Source organism: Balaenoptera acutorostrata, chromosome 13 (assembly GCF_949987535.1).
Source record: "Balaenoptera acutorostrata chromosome 13, mBalAcu1.1, whole genome shotgun sequence".
In the NCBI taxonomy this organism is placed as follows: domain Eukaryota; kingdom Metazoa; phylum Chordata; class Mammalia; order Artiodactyla; family Balaenopteridae; genus Balaenoptera; species Balaenoptera acutorostrata.
In genome coordinates this window covers 54,985,580-55,004,804 of record NC_080076.1, presented here as the reverse complement: position 1 = coordinate 55,004,804, position 19,225 = coordinate 54,985,580, and the positions used below count along the sequence as shown (strand labels likewise).

General features: G+C 36.3%; 1 protein-coding gene across 2 annotated transcripts in view; it reads right to left on the bottom strand.

Annotated features, from left to right (window-relative positions):
• Window positions 1-19,225, bottom strand: part of ROCK1 (Rho associated coiled-coil containing protein kinase 1) — a 147,756-nt gene that overhangs the window by 111,772 nt on the left and 16,759 nt on the right. The gene's annotated exons all lie outside the window — the stretch shown is intronic.

Genomic DNA, 19,225 nt, shown 5'->3' with positions numbered 1-19,225 from the left:
CTACAAATATTTTATAAGGTAGTATCAAATATTAGTTCCTAAAATGTGAAGTTTAGTATAAAATAAATTCTGCACTTGGATACATTTTTATGGTATGTTTTTTATAAATATATTGGGTTTTCATAACAGTTCTATTTCTTTCTTTGAAGCACTTTCTAAAGCAACTATTAGTAAAGGACAAATATGGGCTTTTACTTTTACAGGGATATTTAAATATTATCTAAGCAAGTGCAGGGCTATGTGAAGGTGTACCAATCAGTGTTGAAATGGGAATGCATCTATTCAGATTATACCTTGTCATGTGGTAGGAGCAGAGGAAACATTCAGATAATCCCAAGTAATCTTCATTTTATTTAACTGGGGAAATTTAGTTTGCTACAATAGAGCCCAAGAATAAAAACAGAAGCAGCAAAGGAAAACACACCTTCTGGAGACCATGTACAGTCATGTTCATAAGAGGTTGAAGGAGAAATCAAAGCCAGGGGATATATACTTTGTATTAAGCCAAAGCCAACTCAGCTATTTTAGAATACTTAAAATATTTCCCTAGGAAACCAAAAAGCCCAGTCAAATCTTAATAGGTTTTAAAGTATATCATTGCTCAGGCTGGAAACTGACCATGGAGAAGACAACTAGTAATACCAATGTTGTTGACTGCTTGAAGAGATCAACCCACCCCATCACTGGCTTTTCAGAATTCAGAGGTTTGTACAGATCTGAAGAAAAAGTTCCTCCACTAGAGAAAGTTCATCTATCCTTGAGATACATTTCTTAGAGTCTTATAAACCATTTGAATATTTCTGTTAATTATTTTTATAATAAAGAGACAAGAACCTTTACTTGGTCTATTCTAAACTGAAAACCAATTAATAAATATATGAACTCACTATTTTCTAGGAAAAGGTAAATTAAATATATATATATACACACCCATTTGACTAGGTTTTAAGTTCTTTGAGGCAGAAACCACAGTTAAATCTCATTTTCTCCCACAGCACCTAGCAAAATGTCCTGAACAAGTGTGCATAAAATGTACATTAAACCAATGATTTTTATGCTCCACAGCAAAGGCATTATATTTATTACTCAAGAAATAATACTTTCTTAGATTAGATACTAAGTTTCACTGCATCGTGTCACTCCAAAAAATTATACAGATTATAGAGTAGTACAAATAATTTTAGCTACACAATTTTAGGCCGAATCATGATAAAGTCATCTGGGAAATGCAAGTAGGCATAATGCAATAAAATCAACATATTATTATATCTTAAAATAACTATTATTTTAAGAGCTCTTAGTACATATCTACTTCCAAAGACACTTCCCAGTTTTAAAAGGTTCAGGACACCTAAATTTGTAACAGCTTATATTGTTTTCTAGTATCAAATAAAACATTAAAAAGTGAGGGAAATGTGTATTAAATTTTACTTACAACACGCTCTCTTCAGTAAATATACTGAAAACAACTGCCTCCAATTTTATTCCAAATAAGTTTTTAAATTACTAAATGTTAGACAGAAAAGAACCTCAAAAAATAACGTGTTTAACCACCTCATTTCACAGCTAAGGCAAATAACAATCAGAAATATTAACTGACTTGTCCAATGCCACACAGCTAGTTAGTAAGCTGTGTTATAATCAAAATATGAACTCTTAGTCTAGTAGCTACAGAAATAACATGACCATGATAAAAACATGATTTAAAAATCCTGAATCTCTTTAAAATGAAGTTAAGAATTGAGAATAAACATGTATATTTAAATCCAAGATGTACTGTTCAAAAATTAATAGAAAATCACAAGTCATTCTTCTAATTAAAACTAGAAAGTACACTGGTTAGGACTCAAACCTAGTGTTCTGGCTGAAAATACTACATTTTCCCTAATACACCACTATTACCTCTTTTGCATGACCTTCCCTAAACTACCTATTAAATCTAACAGTTCTCCTTGTATTAGAGTTATTTTTTACTTTAATCTTCACAGCTAATTTCAGATGCTGTGAGTAAGCTAAGCCCCAGAACTGAGCAACACGTTTTACTCACAGCATGGCAGGCACTGTTGGCTCTCCTACCCCAACAATTATTTCCCCCTTCTACTTTCCTCATTCAACTTTGATTTCGTTCGGGCTACCCACCCTCCTCCATGAGACTACGAGCATCCAAGAAGGGAGAAACCTTCCCCAACTCCAGGAGGTCACTTCTGATTAGTCTAATCTAAGCTAAACATGGAGGCCTATTACTCTTGCCAGTGTTCAGCTTAAGTACAGGAACATGGTAATAATCTGACACATGTAACATGAGGGAAAAACCTACAGAAAGGTTTCTGGGGAAAGTTTCTTCTCTCTTGAAAGAGATACACGTCAGACATAGTCTCTCCTTTCATGAGAAACTGTTATATCTGTATGTGACACCTTAAACAACAGTAGCCACCTTGGGGCCTCAAGGGAGGTAGGCAGGAGAAAAAGCCAAACACAGTGAGGACAACAGAGACAAAAGATGGCAGGAACCTGGGTCTCTGATGATGTTTGTTGAACCACTGAATTAATCTACTCTGGAACCTATTCTTCCCATGCTTTCTCGAGATAATACTTTTTCCTTATGGCTTAACTCAGTTTACATTGGATCTTCTATTTCTTGTGACTAAAAGCATCCTGAAATACACAGTAAGAGTTCATTAAATGCCAGTGAATCGATGTAGGAGCTATAGGACTTACTGCACTGAGAGGATCATCCATTCAAATAGTGAGACCAGGGGCAAGACGGGGCTGACAAAAAGTGTCACTCTTTGGTAAATGTTGTTTGTATAACTGCACAGCACTATGGGAGAAGAATGATTTTTGATTCATATTAATAATTAAGTGAATTCCAGATGGGTCAAAAGAACTCAACCATGAAAAAATAAAGCATTTTAAAGAAAAAAAAATAAACATAGTATATTTACATATTACTGTTGGAAGGACAAGTCACATAACCTTCCCGAGCCTCAGTTTTCTCTTTTGTAAAATGGGGATAACTAACTACAATTCAGAAAGGATTTGTGAGAGTTAAATGAGTGAAGTGTATGAAGTGTTTGACCATTAAACAGTCCCACTTCCCACTCTTTCCTTTATTTCTCTAGCTGACATTTGAAAGTTCTACAAGTTTGTCTCACTACTGATAGAAATGACACAAACAGAAAACAGGTATTTTAATCATGTGGTCATAAAACCTTAAGAGTAAATCTCAGGTCACAATGTTAAACTGTTCCCAATGTAGTAATCCCACATATAACTAAAATTTTTTTGTTTTTTACATAAGGCATCTGACTTTTGCTTGACCAAGAATTCAATCATGCATTTGTTAATGGAAAACTAGCTGCCTCCGCTAATTGTGTATGGTCACTAGGTGCCTGGACCTATCACCATACACTTTAATTTTACAGACGTAGGAGACGGTATATGGCTTTTCAGTATCACTCATAAGCAAAAATTATATGTCTTTTATCAGAGAAATAAAATGGGGAAGAAGATATTCTTCTAGCATAATCTAAGGCATATACCAACAGAGGCTAAGGGGAGTCAAAACACTGGGGTTGGGGAGAGGGATGCAGGCTTCCACTTTTAATGAAGTAGAGAAGCTACACAAGGTAAGAAATGTCCATATCCAACCACAAAGTGGGCCAAGGAATCCTGACTTCTATTCAACACTCTGAAGTTCTCTAAAATAATGGAGAATAAGACTTCCCACTTCCTAAAGTCCATATTCTAGTATGAGAATTCAGGACCTTAATAGAAATTAACATTCTTCCAAGTGCAAAAACAATTCACAAGGAATGGGAGCCAAAGCATGTAGTCCCACTGCTCCTTCACTCAATTTTAAGATTGATGCAGGAAGGAAAGCTACCCTCTACTTTCACATGTCCATCATATAGCTTAATCATCAGTATAAGAATTACAGAGGAGAAAACATGTAGGAGAGGAGTCAATCAATGTCAAAGAGCTACAATAATTAAATTCTTTGCTACTTATTATATTTGAAAAATGATAGTGGGCCAGTTATAGCAGTGCATTTTGAAATAAGCTAGTCACACTAGAGAAGTATTTTCACATAAACACACAAAGGCAGGCATAATTAACGACAAGTATAACATTTTACAAGAATCTCTAAAGAATGGACATTTCACACTTCTTAAGAAGTGCTGGTATTAGGAGGGGGAAAAGCACCAGTTGTGTTATCTCACAACAGAGTTTAAGCAAAGGAGAAACAGAAGAAAATTATTCAACTGAACACTGCTGCAAACTTTAGTCTCTGGATAGTTTTAAATTACAAAAGTAAGATTCCTGTGTAAAATATCATTTAGGATTAGATCCATTAGTAATAATACATTTGTTATAAGGTATGAGAATATAATGGCACTAGGAAAGGAAAATATATTATGTATAAAAAGCATCAATTTGTTTTTTGAATTTGTAAAATTTCAAAATCAAAATTGTTACTTTTCTAAATAAGAAATATTTTTTGAGAAACTGCAAAAAAAAAAAAAAATCCATTAAAACTATGGCAGTAAAACCAGGGCTTCTGGGACTTCCCTGGTGGTCCAGCGGTTAAGAATCCGCCTTCCACTGCAGGGGACACATGTTCGATCCCTGGTCAGGGAACTAAGATCCCACATGCCGCGGGGCAACTAAGCCCGTGCAACATAACTAGAGAAGCCCATGCGCTGCAACGAAAAGACCCCTCCCCACCGCATGCCGCAACTAAGACCCGATGCAGCCAAATAAATAAATAAACATGGGGGGGGGGGGAAACAGGGCTTCTGAAAACCAAACTGCTTCTAAAATAGGCTTTTTTTTTTTTTTTTTGACTGCTGTCAAATGTTTGATGACAGAGGATGTACCATTTGAAGAAAATATTTTGGGTCCATGTTAATCTCTTTGTTAGGTAAAGAGATAAGAAGTTTCTCAAAATTAAATCACTGATATGAAAATGGAAACAGAATTTCCTCAGGGAATTTTAACAACTTCTGATATGAAATACGATTAAAATCTGTTTAACCAATGTGACATTACTGCATACATGCCAATATTCCCTAGGACAATTATAGTACAAAAAAGTAAGTATTCCAAATACTTAGTAAAACATACAGTGGCTCTTCCCAATCAATCTCAAACTATACCTTTCCAGCCTCATTTTCTGTACATACATGTATCTAGGCTTGAGCCACAGTGTGCTACCAGTCACCTCCCAAACGGCCCACGCTCACTCTATCCCACTGTCCTTGCACCTGCTCTTTTCTCCAGCTGGGATGTGAATATTTCTTATGTTTAGACTGCCTCAAATGTTTGTGCTGCCTTCCCCAACACTCTGAGAAAACGTTAAAAAATAAAACACCTATGTGCTTCCTATTTAGGAATTACCGTACTTGTTATATCGTAATTATTTATTTATAAGTCAGCCTCCTCCTCTGTAGGAAAACAGAAATAGTAATAGTAATAATAATGAAGATTATAATAGTAATAGTAAAATACTTCCTGTCTCTGCAAGTTCACTGGTTAGTAGGTAGAAAAAGTAAATAATACAGGATCCTCAGTGTTACAAAGTAGTCCCTTCTGCCCACTTTTTGATTGGATTGCTTGTTTTTTTGATATTAAGCTGTATGAGCTGTTTGTATATTTTGGAAATTAATCTATTTTCTTCCAATCCGTAGGTTGTCTTTCCATTTTTTTTTATGTTTTCCTTTGCTGTGCAAAAGCTTTTAAGTTTAATTAGGTTCCATTTGTTTGAGATGATCTTTAAAGAAGAGAACTGAGAAAGAGTAAGATGGAGGTGGGGCAAGGCAATCTAGAGAGAAGAAAGGCAAGAAAAGTTTAGAGAATGAGAGTAGGATGCTTTGGTCCCATAGGGTGAGAAGGAGGAGGTACAGGAAACAATGCTCTGAAGATGGGTTACAGAATGTGTATTAAAGGTATAACATACCATGCTAAGAATTTCAGTTTTTATCTTATGATGATATCCACTTGGAACCACATGAATTTTGGGGAGACGAAGAGTGACATGACTGTTTTTTATTTTATCAAAGTCTGACAATGATAAAGACAGTGGATTAGAACAGGAAGAGACAGGTGGAAAGGGAAGCAATTAGGAGGATACTGTGGTAATACAAGCATAGGAAGCTATCAATACAAGTCTGAACTAAACTGGGGCAATAGGAATGGAGCATTAGAAGCAAAAGAACCTGATGAATGACTGAAAGAGGGACAGGAAGGATTAAGAATGATTATATAATTATAAGAATGACTATCTATCTTCTAGTTTAGGTAAGAAGATAGTGACTTCATTAACCAAGGCAGAGAATACAATTTGGAGAGAAAAGATAAAAATGTTAGATATACTGAATTTGAGGTCCCTGTAGGATAGCTGCCATTTTACGGATAACTAGATGGCAGTTAAAAATATGAGTTTGAGTTCAACAGAGAGACTGGACTGTGATATAGACTTGGAAGTCATGAGAATACACTGAAATCCATGATAACAGATGCAATTACCCAACAAGTGTAAACCAAGGGGAAAATGGAAAAAGAGTGAATAATAGCATCCTGGGAAGCATTAACATCTGAGAGATAAGCAGAGCAAACACGACCAATGAGCAATAAGAGAGGTGGGGAAGGGAGATATAACAGCATCATGAAAGCTGAACTAACTCTAGAAGGAACTTAAGAGCAAAGCAAAATGCCACCGTGAGGTCCACTAGAATGAAAAATGCAAAAGGAGGCAAATAATTTGTGATTAAAATGTCACTGATGATAGTTGCACAACAATATAATGCCACTTAACTGTACACTCAGAAGTAATTAAAATAAGTTTCATGTTATATATATTTTGCCGCAACTTTTTAAAAAAGTCACTATTGGACATCAGCAAAATGGCGGACTAGGAAACTCCAAACTCTCATTCCCCTAAAGAAATGTGAAAAAAACCCCGGAAGCTCTCTGAACCAACTTTGTAAGAGCTCAGGAAAACAAAGGTTAAGAGCAACCAAGTAAATATCCAATCAAGTAAAAGCCATATTCAAATGGTAGGAAAGTTTTGTGACATGTTTACTCACTGTTACCCCACTCTCTCCCGGAGTGGGGGTGGTCTTGGTCTTGAGTAGGTAACAGATTGGTTCCCACTTCCCCCACCTTGAACCTGAGGGAGCAGAGTAAGACCGGATTTGTAAACTATTATGTATGTCTGTTTTAACCCATCTGGGGGATGCCTGAAGGACCAAGGCAAGGACCTTTCTGTTTTGTGTAACTAAGAATACAGGTAGACAAAGCGGTGGGGCACAGCTCATAAAAGCTACGAGACAACTATAAACCCCACAGACTCCTGAGGCAAGAGATTATGGTAGAGACATACAATAGACCATCTAAGCCCAGAGAAGCTGGAGTGAGACTCTTTGGGAAATTCTTTTTTTAAAGGTCAGTATCAACCTTAAATAGAATGCTTCTCAGAGTGGAAGGGGCATAAACCAGCTTATAATGGGTAGAAAAGTTAATGGAAAAGGAACAAATGAAATAATGGCCAAAAGAAATGAGAAAGATTAGAAGCTTGCATGATTTAAAACCTAAATTTGATGAAATACTTTTAGGTAGAAGAGACGTATTTTTATAGAATAAAAATGATTAAGTGAGGTTCCAAAAAAAATGTAAGGGAGGACAGAATTAAGATACAAAGTTGAGACATCAACCTTATAAAAAAGAAAAATACTTCTATATAAACAGTATCCTGTCAAAAAGGCACGGAGTCATATTCCAATCTAGAACACTTAATAGTCACCGTGATCTTAAGCAAATTATCTAACCCTTCACAGCCTCATGTTCTCATCTGTAAAATAAGGATAACAACAATAACTACCACATAGGTCTGCTGTATTGTAAGAAACTGATATATCCTAAGAAGTCACAGAAATATATTCATGGATAATTTCAAAGAGGATCTGCCTCCTTATCACTTTAACAGTTTATAGGTATGGGTGAACACAAGCTAGACTTTGTGTTGGCATGAATAACTGAAAGAGTTCAGGTGGTTCGATTTTGTTTTGGGGGAGAGAGTTTATTTTTCAAATTTTTCCTTCAAGTGTCTGATTCGTTTCTTTGGGGAAAAATAAAACATGTCATATGTTTAGTTAGCAGTAGTATAAAAACATTTTTCAAAAAAAACAGCTCATCAAATTTGTAAATGAAAGTGAGAAAAACAAGCTGATTTCCAGCCAACTATACTTGACTAATAAAAAATGAAATGCACTTTCCCCTCCCAGTCTGAAGCCTTTTACTGAGTCATAGAAATGGCTTGGGGAATCTTCATTTTTCAGAGTCCTTTTTTTTTTTTTTTTTTTTGTTAGCTTCTGCTTTATAACAAAGTGAATCAGTTATACATATACAATATGTTCCCATTTCTCTTTCCTCTTGCATCTCCCTCCCTCCCACCCTCCCCATCCCACCCCTCTAGGTGGTCACAAAGCACCAAGCTGATCTCCCTGTGCTATTCGGCTGCTTCCCACTAGTTATCTATTTTACATTTGGTAGTGCATATATGTCCATGACACTCTCTCACCCTGTCACATCTCACCCCACCCCCTCCCCATATCCTCAAGTCCATTCTCTAGTAGGTCTGTGTCTTTATTCCCGTCTTGCCACTAGGTTCTTCATGGCCTTTTTTTTTTTTTTCCCCTTAGATTCCGTATATATGTGTTAGCATACTGTATTTGTTTTTCTCTTTCTGACTTACTTCACTCTGTATGACAGACTCTAACTCCATCCACCTCATTACAAATACCTCCATTTCATTTCTTTTTATGGCTGAGTAATATTCCATTGTATATATGTGCCCCATCTTCTTTATCCATTCATCTGTCGATGGACATTTAGGTTGCTTCCATGTCCTGGCTATTGTAAATAGAGCTGCAATGAACATTTTGGTACATGACTCTTTTTGACCTATGGTTTTCTCAGGGTATATGCCCAGTAGTGGGATTGCTGGGTCGTATGGTAGTTCTATTTGTAGTTTTTTAAGGAACCTCCATACTGTTCTCCATAGTGGCTGTATCAATTTACATTCCCACCAACAGTGCAAGAGTGTTCCCTTTCCTCCACACCCTCTCCAGCATTTATTGTTTCCAGATTTTTTGATGATGGCCATTCTGACCGGTGTGAGATGATATCTCATTGTAGTTTTGATTTGCATTTCTCTAATGATTAATGATGTTGAGCATTCTTTCATGTGTCTGTAGGCCATCTGTATATCTTCTTTGGAGAAATGTCTATTTAGATCTTCTGCCCACTTTTGGATTGGGTTGTTCGTTTTTTTGTTATTGAGCTGCATGAGCTGCTTGTAAATCTTGGAGATTAATCCTTTGTCAGTTGCTTCATTTGCAAATATTTTCTCCCATTCTGAGGGTTGTCTTTTGGTCTTGTTTATGGTTTCCTTTGCTGTGCAAAAGCTTTTAAGTTTTATTAGGTCCCATTTGTTTATTTGTGTTCTTATTTCCATTTCTCTGGGAGCTGGGTCAAAAAGAATCTTGCTGTGATGTATGTCATGGAGTGTTCTGCCTATGTTTTCCTCTAAGAGTTTGATAGTGTCTGCCCTTACACTTAGGTCTTTAATCCATTTTGAGTTTATTTTTGTGCATGGTGTCAGGGAGTGTTCTAATTTCATACTTTTACATGTACCTGTCCAATTTTCCCAGCACCACTTATTGAAGAGGCTGTCTTTTCTCCACTGTATATGCTTGCCTCCTTTATCAAAGATAAGGTGACCATATGTGTGTGGGTTTATCTCTGGGCTTTCTATCCTGTTCCATTGATCTATATTTCTGTTTTTGTGCCAGTACCAAACTGTCTTGATTACTGAAGCTTTGTAATATAGTCTGAAGTCAGGGAGCCTGATTCCCCCAGCTCCATTTTTCGTTCTCAAGATTGCTTTGGCTATTTGGGGTCTTTTGTGTTTCCATACAAATTGTGAAATTTTTTGTTCTAGTTCTGTGAAAAATGCCAGTGGTAGTTTGATAGGGATTGCATTGAATCTGTAGATTGCTTTGGGTAGTAGAGTCATTTTCACAATGTTGATTCTTCCAATCCAGGAACATGGTATATCTCTCCATCTATTTGTATCATCTTTAATTTCTTTCATCAGTGTCTTATAATTTTCTGCATACAGGTCTTTTGTCTCCTTAGGTAGGTTTATTCCTAGATATTTTATTCTTTTTGTTGCAATGGTAAATGGGAGTGTTTTCTTAATTTCACTTTCAGATTTTTCGTCATTAGTGTATAGAAATGCAAGAGGTTTCTGTGCATTAATTTTGTATCCTGCTACTTTACCAAATTCATTGATTAGCTCTAGGAGTTTTCTGGTAGCATCTTTAGGATTCTCTATGTATAGTATCATGTCATCTGCAAATAGTGACAGCTTTACTTCTTTTCCGATTTGGATTCCTTTTATTTCTTTGTCTTCTCTGATTGCTGTGGCTAGCACTTCCAAAACTATGTTGAATAATAGTGGTGATAGTGGGCAACCTTGTCTTGTTCCTGATCTTAGTGGAAATGGTTTCAGTTTTTCACCATTGAGGACAATGTTGGCTGTGGGTTTGTCATATATGGCCTTTATTATGTTGAGGAAAGTTCCCTCTATGCCTACTTTCTGCAGGGCTTTTATCATAAATGGGTGTTGAATTTTGTCGAAAGCTTTCTCTGCATCTATTGAGATGATCATATGGTTTTTCTCCTTCAATTTGTTAATATGGTGTATCACATTGATTGATTTGCGTATATTGAAGAATCCTTGCATTCCTGGGATAAACCCCACTTGATCATGGTGTATGATCCTTTTAATGTGCTGTTGGATTCTGTTTGCTAGTATTTTGTTGAGGATTTTTGCATCTATGTTCATCAGTGATATTGGCCTGTTTCAGAGTCCTTTTTACCATTAGGTTGGCACTCGTCAAAGAGCCAAATCTATTGGTTATTTTAATAAACACCAGTGTGTGATCTTGACTATTTAATAAAGAGGAAAGGGATGCAAAGCAATGTTTCCTTTCAAAGGCAGCAAAATGAGTCACTTGCCATGTGTGCTTCACGTCACCCTAATCAGTACATATAGTTACAATGTGGTATAGTTTTTTAGAATGATTGTATTTTGCTGTTGAATTAAAAAATAAAATAATATTGTTTAAAAGAAAAATAAACAGCTCGCTGTAATCTTTTTAAAGTTCCTATACAAATTTTCATAAAACTAGACCTTGATCATGGTGGGAAAAAACGAATGAACAGAGACTCAGAGACCTGGGTAATCATAACAAAAGATTTAATATCACTGGAGGCCCAGAAGGAGGAAAGAAAGATAATGGGACTAAAAAGGACTGAAATAAATGAAGGCTAAAAATTCCCTACATTTGGTAAAAGACATAAACCTCTAGATTGAAGAACCTAACAGGACATATCTAAAGAAATCCAAACCAACAACAACAAAAACCTGTCAAAGTAGAATTCTATATCCAAAAAAACAGCAAACAAGATAATCTCAGATGACAAAAAACTAAGTGATTTGTGACCAGCAGACCTATCCTAAAACAATGTAGCTGACATACAATATTAAAGGAAATTCTTCAAATAGAAAATGATAAAAGAAAGAATCTTGGGATAACAGGAAGAATGAATGAAAAAGTAAAAATACAGGAAAATACAACACACTTTCATTCTCTTTAAAGTTGAAGCAAAAAATTAATATGACCTGACTGTTTCTCATTGTTTCTCATATAAAAAGACATTAAAGATGAATATATTATATACTAGGAGGGTAAAGGAACATAAAGAAGATAAGATTTCTACCCTTCACTAGAACTAATAAAATGTCAACACCAATCAAATGTGGTAAGATATGTATGTCTAATTGAATACCTAGAGTAACCAAATAAAAAAGCTATACAAAGAAATACACACAAAAGCATTATAGGTAAAGAAGCATGTTTCCCCAATTTGGTTGGAAGAATATGATGAACCTTCATTGTTAAATTCTAATTCTGGAACATAAGATTACATCGTAAGTTGCCCAGGATAAAATCAGTGGCATCTACCTGTGTACCAGCCCACCGTGATGCAGGTGTTTTGGTCTAAAGGGACTTTTTCAAAAGCTCTGTGAGTCAAAGAAAGATTGTAGAGGCGCATGCCTACCAAAGCTCTCAGACATATGATTGGAAAGGAATTCTTTCCTTTGAAGCCTCTCCAGCTTGTGTGATAGTAACCTCATTACGTGAAGACCCCTGAGCCAAGAATGAGTCAAGCCTGAAGAGGCTTCCATCTTCTACCACAGTGATGGCTGGCCCCCGTTCACATTCCAACACTCACTCACTCTCTCACACACACACACACACACACACACACACACACACACACAGAGGCAATGACAATAGTCATTAGCTGCTCTATGTAGGGATACTGGACTAGAATGGAAAGAGGTCTTAGTTGTAAAATAAGGGCTTGGACTTCCAGTATAAGATGAATAAGTCCTGGGGATGTAATGTACAGCACAGTGACTACAGTTAACAATACTGTGTTGAATATTTGAAAGCTGCTAAGAGAGTATATCTTAAAAGTTCTCTTCATATATAATTTACTATATGAACAAGCTAAAGAAGAAAAATCACATAATATTAACAGATGCATAAAAAGTATTTGACAAAATCCAACTCCTATTCATGAGAAAAATTCTCAGAAAACTAGGAATAGAGGTGAACTTCCTCAACTTTTAAAGAACATCTACAAAAAAACCTGAAACTAACATCATGCTTAATGGCAAAAATCTATGATAGCCCTCATATCAAAAATCAAGAACAAGACAAGGATGTCCTTTCCCACACTCTTAATTTAACATAGCATGGGAACTCACAGCCAGCTCAATAAAGTAAGGGAAATAAAAGGCATACATATCAGAAAAGAAGAAATAAAATTGTCCATATTTACAGATGGTATGATTGTCTATGAGGAAAATAACAAGGAAGCTACAGCACAAAAATAAACAAAAAACACCTAGAACTAATAAGTGAGTTCCACAAGGTCATAAGACATAAGATCAACATTCAAAAACAACTGTATTTCTGTATATTAGCAATGAACATGAAGAAACCAAAATTAAAAACGCAATGCCATTTACATTTACTCAGATAAAAAAGGAATATTTAGGAATAAATCTAACAAAGCAAGTATAGAATTTATGCTGAAAACTACAAAATACTGATGAAAGAAATTTTAAAGAGATCTAAATAAATGGAGAGATGTATGGCGTTCATGGATTGGAAGACTCAACATAGTAAAGACATCAATTCTGCCAATACTGACGTATAGGTTTAACGCAATTCCTATCAAATCCCAGCAAGAGTTTTTGTACATGTTGTAGATATAGGCAAGATTGTTCTAAAATTTATATGGAAAAGCTAAGGAACTAGAAAAGCTAAAACAATTTTGAGAAAGAATAATGTGCAGGAATAACCGTACCCAAGTTTAAGACTTACACAGCTACAATAATCAAGACAGTGTGCGCTACTCATGGAAGGACACACATACAGTACTCCCTTGGCATCTCTGGGGGATTGGTTCTAGGACCCCTGCAAATACCTAAATCCAAAGATGCTCAAGTTCGTTAAATAAAATGGCACAGTGGAATTCCCTGGTAGTCCAGTGGTTAGGACTTGGTGCTTTCACTGCTGGAGCCGGGTTCGATCCAGTCAGGAAACTAAGATCCTGCAAGCGGCATGGTGCAGCAGAAAAAAAAAAAAAAAAAGGCGTAGCTTTTGTATATATCATCCACACATCCTTCCATATACTTTAAATCATCTCTAGATTACTTATAATACCTAATACGATGCAAATGCTATGTAAATAGTTGTAATTACAATGTAAATGTTATGTAAATAATTGCTGACTACAGGCAAATACAAGTTTTGCTTTTTGAAACTTTCTGGATTTTTTTTCCCCTAATGTTTTCAGTCTGCGGTTGGTTGAATCTGTGGATGTGGAACTTGTGGATACAGCGGGCCAACTGTATAGATCAATGGAACAGAATAGAAAACCAAGAAACAGACCCACACAAGTATAGCCAAATGATTTTTGACAAGGTACAAAAGCAATTCAATGGAGGAAGGTAGTCTTATCAATAAATGGTTTTGGATAATTGGATATCCATTTTAAAAATGAACCTCAATCTAAACTTCACACCTCACACAAAAATTAACTCAAATTGGATCACTCATTTAAATGTTAAAGTGTTTAGGAGAACAGGGTAAAATGTTTGAGAACTACAACTTAGTGAAAGCTTCTGAAACATGACACAAAAAGTATTTTAAAAATCTAAAAAATTGTTGATAAATTGGACTTTGTCAAAAATAACTTTTGCTCTGCAAAATATCCAGGTAAAAGGATGAAAAGACAAGCCAAATACTGGGGAAAATCTTTTGCAAACCATATATATTAGAATAATTGAATAACTCTCAAAACTCAACAATAAAAAACAATCTGAGCAACTGAAAAAGGACTAATCTCCAAAATCTACAAGCAGCTCATGCAGCTCGATATCAAAAAGACAACCAACCCAATCCAAAAATGGGCAGAAGACCTAAACAGACATTTCTACAAAGAAGATATACAAATTGCCAACAAACACATGAAAGGATGCTCAACATCACTCATAACAAATCATTAGAGAAATGCAAATCAAAACTACAATAAAGTATCACCTTACACCAGTCAGAATGGCCATCATCAAAAAATCTACAAACAATAAATGCTGGAGAGGGTGTGGAGAAAAGGGAACCCTCTTGCACTGCTGGTGGGAATGTAAATTGATACAGCCACTATGGAGAACAGTATGGAGGTTCCTTAAAAAACTACAAATAGAACTACCATACGACCCAGCAATCCCACTACTGGGCATATACCCTGAGAAAACCATAGGTCAAAAAGAGTCATGTACCACAATGTTCACTGCAGCTCTATTTACAATAGCCAGGACATGGAAGCAACCTAAGTGTCCATCAACAGATGAATGGATAAAGAAGATGGGGCACATATATACAATGGAATATTACTCAGTCATAAAAAGAAACGAAACTGAGTTATTTGTAGTGAGGTGGATGGACCTAGAGTCTGTCATACAGAGTGAAGTAAGTTAGAAAGAGAAAAACAAATACCGTATGGTAACATATATACATGGAATCTAAAAAAAAAAAAAAAAAAAAAAGGTTCTGAAGAACCTAGGGGCAGGACAGGAATAAAGACGCAGACGTAGAGAATGGACTTGAGGACACGGGGAGAGGGAAGGGTAAGCTGGGACAAAGTGAGAGAGTGGCATGGACATATATACACTACCAAATGTAAAACAGATAGCTAGTGGGAAGCAGCCGCATAGCACAGGGAGATAAGCTCGGTGCTTTGTGACCACCTAGAGGGGTGGAATAGGGAGGGTGGGAGGGAAACACAAGAGGGAGGAGATATGGGGATATATGTGTATGTATAGCTGATTCACTTTGTTATAAAGCAGAAACTAACACACCATTGTAAAGCAATTATACTCCAATAAAGATGTTAAAAACAAAACAAAATCTGATTAGAAAATGGGCGAAAGATATGGACAGACATTTCACCAAAGAGGATGTACTGACTGGCAAATAGGTGCATGAAAAGATACTAAATATCATTAGCCATTAAATAAATGTAAATTAAAGTCATTATGAAATATCACTATATACTCATTACAACTAATATAAAAAACAGTTACAATACCAATGCTGATAAGAATGCAGAGAAACTGTATCTCTCATACATTGCAGGGTGGTATATAAAATGGTAGAGCCACTCTGGAAAATAGTTTTACAGCCAGTATCATATGACCTAACATTTGCACTCATGGGCATTTATCCCAGAGAAATGAAAACAGTGTACTTGCAAAAACCTGCACACAAATGCTCATAGCAGCTTTATCTCTAATAGCCAAAAAATGGAAACAACAAAAATTATCTTCAGTAGGTAAATGGCTAAACAGACTGTGGTATATCCACACTATGGAATGATACCCTGCTATAAAAAGGAATGAACTACTGATTCCCGCAACAATGGGGATGGATCTCAGGGGCTTTATGAGGAGTGAAAAAAACAATCTCAAACGGTCGTATACTGTGTGATTTTTTTCTGATAACATTCTTCAAATGATAAAATTATAGAGATGGAGAACAGATTAGTGGTTTCCAGGGGTTAGGGATATGAGGGGTGGGGGGATATGACTATATAGAAGTAACACAGGGAAATCTTTGTGGTGATGGAATAGTTCTGTATCTTGATTGTAGCAGTGGCTACAGGAATCTACGCATGTGAAAAAATGGCACAGAACTATACACACACATCAAACCAATTGCAATTTGCTGGTTTTGATACTGTCCCAAGGTTATGCATAATGTAACCATCGAGGGAAACTGGGTGAAGGGTGCACTAGACCTCTCTGCACTATATTTGTAACTTCCTGTAAATCTGTAATTATTTCAAAACAAAAAGTTAAAGACAAATGACAGATGCCAATAGCAAAATGACACATAGGTTGGAATTATCTAACAAAGACTTTTAAAACAGCTATTATTAAAATGCTCCCCAAAATAAGGGCAAACACTTGGAATTAATGGTTAGACAGTGTAAGCAATAAAAAAAGAACTAAATGGAAAATTCAGAAGGGAAAAATACAATGACCAAAATGAAAAACACACCCTCGATAAGCTCAATAGCAGCATAGAGATGACAAGAGAAAAGACTCAGTATGCAGGCATACCTTGGAGATGGTGTGGGTTTGATTCCAGACTACCATAATAAAGCAAATATTGCAATAAAGCCAGTCACACGAATTTTTTGGTTTCCCAGTGCATATAAAATTTATGTTTATGCTATACTGCAGTTTATTAACCATGCAATAACATTATATCTAAAAAACAATGCACACACCTTAATTTTAAAATACCCTATTGCTAAAAAATGCTAACCATCATTTGAGCCTTCAGTAGTCATGGTACTAACATCAAAGATTACTAATCACAGATCCCCATAATAAATATAGTAATGAAAAAGGTTGAAATATTGCAAGAATTACCAAAATGCAACATAAAGACACAACATGAGCAAATGTTGTTGGAAAAACGGCACCACCAGACTTGATGAACACAGCGTTGTCACAAACCTGTAAAAAATGCAGTATCTGTGAAGTGCAATAAAGCAAAGCACAATAAAATGAGGTATGCCTGTACCTGAAGATACATCAGTAAAAATGATCTAATCAACAAAGGAAAAAAAAATGTTTTTAAATGAACAGAGCCCCAGGGACCTGTGGGAAAACAACAGAAAGGGGAACATTTGTGCTGTTAAGAGTCCCAAAAGGACAGGAGAAAGAGTTTAGTGCAGTAAAAATATTTGAAGAAACAAAGGTTGAAAATTTCCCATATTTGCTTCCCATATTTGCTACTGATTCAAGCTCAGTGAACCCCAATAGGATAAAGCCAAAGGAACCTACTTCCAGACACATCGTAATCAAACTGCTTAAAACTAAAAACAAAGAAAATACCTTGAGGACAACCAGAAAAAAATGACATTACTTACAGGGGGAGGATGAATTGGATAACTGAAGATTTCTCGCCAGAAACTATGTGAAACCTCTGAAAGAAGTGGAACACCATTTTTAAAGTATCAAAAGGAAAGAACTATCAATCCAAAATTCTATAGCCACTGAAAATATCCTTTAGGAATTAAAATGAAATAAAAACAGCCTGAGAGGAAAGAAAACTATGAAAATTCATAGCCAGCTGACCTGCTGTAAAAGGACTACTTAAAAAAAAAAAAAAAAACACCTCAAAAAGGAAGTTCTTCAGACAGAAGGAAAATGAGAGTGGAAGGAAACCTGGAACATGAGGTAAGAAAGAAGAGCAACCAAAATGATAAATTTACCTATTCTTCTCCTATTGAGTTATTTAAAATACATTTGACCAATGAAGACAAAAATTATAACATTTTCTAATGGGGTTTTCAATGTGTATAGCTGAAATACATAAGACAACTACAACATAAAGGGGAGGGTGAAGGGGCATTTATGGTGGTAAGGTTTCTACATTTCTTAAAAAGTGGTAGCATACTGTGAAAAATCAGGCATGTATACTGAAATCCCTAGAACAGCAGCCATTAAAAAAACTGCATAAAAAATATAATCAAAAACACAGGGACTTCCCTGGTGGCGCAGTGGTTAAGAATCTGCCTGCCAATGCAGGGGATACGGGTTTGAGCCCTGCTCCAGGAAGATCCCACATGCCACGGGGCAGTTGGGCTTGTGCGCCACAACTACTGAGGCTGCGCTCTAGAGCCCTCGAGCCACAACTACTGAAGCCTGCGTGCCTAGAGCCCGTGCTCCATAACAAGAGAAGCCACCACAATGAGAAGCCTATGCACAGCAATGAAGAGTGGCCCCCGCATGCCACAATTAGAGAAAGCCCGTGCGCAGCAACGAAGACCCAACGTAGCCAAAAATAAATAAATGAAAAATAAATTTATTAAAAAACCCCACACACAATAGATAAACTAAAATGGATACTAAAAAATGTATAAATAACCCAAAAGACAGCAAGAAAGAGAAACGGGAACAAAAAACAAAGAAGTACAAAATAAATAATAAAATGGGAGACAAACCCAAACACGTTAATACTACATTAAATGGGAATACTCTTAACACACTGACTAAAAGACAGCTCATCAGAATGGATTTTTAAAAACAAACCCATTAGGGAATCCCTGGCGGTCCAGTGGTTAGGACTCTGCACTTTCACTGCCAGGGCCGGGTTCAATCTCTGGTCAGGGAACTAAGATCCCACAAGTCACACGGCACAGACACATTAAAAAAAAAAAAAAAAAAAAGTCATTTGCAATATGGAATCTGAAACTGTATCAATGAACTTTTTGCGCTCACTTTGTAATATTTAAATTAAATGGTGGACTTCCCTGGTGGCGCAGTGGTTAAGAGGCCTCTTGCCAATGCAGGGGACACGGGTTTGATCCCTGGCCCAGGAAGATCCTATATGCCATGGAGCAACTAAGCCCGTGCGCCACAACTACTGAGCCTGCGCTCTAGAGCCCAAGAGCCACAACTACTCAGCCCACATGCCACAACTACTGAACCCCACATGCCTAGAGC